The 2,218-nt window shown below is 36.4% G+C and overlaps 1 long non-coding RNA gene across 1 annotated transcript; it reads right to left on the bottom strand.

The window, feature by feature from the left end:
* Window positions 1–279: 279 nt before the first annotated feature.
* LOC126974612 (uncharacterized) lies at window positions 280–1,601 on the bottom strand. The gene is made up of 2 exons (XR_007731553.1): window positions 1,272–1,601; window positions 280–627 (listed from the first exon to the last, which is right to left on the bottom strand). It is a non-coding gene; the product is annotated as an uncharacterized LOC126974612 (long non-coding RNA).
* Between the last annotated feature and the right edge of the window lie 617 nt (window positions 1,602–2,218).

Raw genomic sequence — 2,218 nt, 5'->3', positions numbered from 1 at the left:
ATGGTTCATTACCCTTTCAGGGTATTTGACTGTTCTCTTAACCAGCACTCTGACGTCCTGGGTCATCGCTGAGGTTGGTCTCATCGTAATTATCAATGTTAGCAGGTGGTGTGCCTCGAAGAGACGTTTCAAGTTTTCTAAAATATTGATCGATGGTTTCTGGTGAAACAGCTGCTCTTGCTCTCTTTATATTTTGACTGAGTCTTTTGCTAATTTTATTTTTATGCCTTTTAAGAAAACATGACATAAAATCAGGACCTGGCAAATTATTTTTGAACCTTTTGATATCAACTCCCATTTTATCCAGGTATCCTTTTATCAGCAATCTAAAATCAATGGGTTCTAGAGGATATCCCCATTCTGAACATACATTTACGTACTCTACTAAGTACGCTTCTTCAGCCCGGCTTAGGGCAGTTTGGCCTCCTTGTTTTTTCATGACACGGGTGTTGTGTCGATGCAGGACTGATTTCGGTATATCGTATTTCCGTGAAACATCTTTAAAGGAAAGGTTAGAGCTATTGTACTCGTGTAGTGCTATTTCTATTACAGAATCGTCATATTTTTTATAATTTGTGTTTCGACTAGTTTGGTAATCACGCGGCGTTGTCCAAAAATAGATGTTATCTGAAAAAAGAAAGAGATTTAATGATAGAATTGCACTTATTTCTTATTATTGTTCAACAAATATAAACTCGTTTGTCTACCTATTGCATTAAAAATATATTATAACTAACCAAATTCACATAGAATAACAATAGTACCAGCAAACTTATCTGGTGATTAAGTCGGAAGGTGGGCATCTGAACTTCTTAATGGAACCATGTAACTATCCAAGCTGAGCTTGTGCTTATTAGAATTATCATAACACATGCTCTTCCTATATATCCACATCTTAAGTAACGATTTCTTTGAATTGTAAAGGTGTTGTACCCCCTCATAATTACTACTCGTCATAATTTATTTTTTACTTTTTAGTTATCATGTATTAATAATCTTTGCATGTTTAAAGCCGATATTTAATTTTGTAACTATTTATATGATAAAAAACAAGAACATTGTGGTGACAGCCCTGTCCCTATTGACCCTTCTACATTCCCATTGAGTCACTAAGCTCGTCACTATTAACCAAATATGGCGTCCCTATTAGACTTACTAACCATCCCTATACACCCCATTCGGCGTTCCTATTCACCTCAAATTTCGATAAAAAGTATCTCCACCCACTTTTAACCGTTAAATTTACAAATAAACGCTTAAATTGTACTCACCCTTTATGTAACGTCTCTAGAAATAACTAATATACCGTAATAAAACTAAACTAGCTCAAATAGTTCTAAAAAAATATATTTATCTCGAAAGTTTAGAACCACAAAAAAACACCGGTAACAGAGCAACAACTTCAGTAGTGAATCTTACGCCGAATTGCTTGACTTCATGTTAAACAAATGCTGCCAACCTAGAGAGTATATATTCTACTACGATTTTCTTCCAAAAAGTATGTAGTAATCTATGGTAAGCAAATTAATTTCTCGTCTCAGGTTCAATTTTGATTTTATCCCTATTCACCCCTGGATCCCTAATCACCCCGTTTTACGGTACATTATGGGTATCGTATCAGAGGTTCTCGAGGGTTCTAAGAACGATTTTGTGATCATTTTTCAAATCCAAGATGGCCGCTGCTCAAAAGTATGATAACTACATTATGGGTATCGTATCCGAGGTTCTCGAGGGTGCAGAGAGCGATTTTATGATCATTTTTCAAATCCAAGATGGCCGCCGCTCAAAAGTATGATAACAAGATTATGGGTATCGTATAGTAGGTTCTCGAGGGAGCAGAGAACGATTTTGACATCATTATTCAAATCCAAGATGGCCTCCGCACAAAATTATGTTTTCAGCAATATGGATATCGTGTCCGAGGTTCTCGAGGGTGCAGAAAACACTTTTGGGATCATTTTTAAATCCGAGATGACCGCCGCTCAAAAGTATGATAACTTTATTATGGGTATCGTATCCTAGGTTCTAGAGAGTGCAAAGAACGATTTTGTGATCATTTTTGAAATCCAAGATGGCCGCTGCTCAAAATTATGATAACTATATTATGGGTATCGTATCCGAGGTTCTCGAGGGTGCAGAGAACGATTTTGTGATCATTTTTCAAATCCAAGATGGCCGCCGCTCAAAAGTATAATAACTACATTATGGGTATCGTATC

The sequence above is a fragment of the Leptidea sinapis genome, chromosome 33, assembly GCF_905404315.1.
Source record: "Leptidea sinapis chromosome 33, ilLepSina1.1, whole genome shotgun sequence".
NCBI lineage: Eukaryota > Metazoa > Arthropoda > Insecta > Lepidoptera > Pieridae > Leptidea > Leptidea sinapis.
The sequence above is the reverse complement of the archived record's forward strand: the minus strand, read 5'-3'. Positions and strand labels throughout refer to the sequence as shown.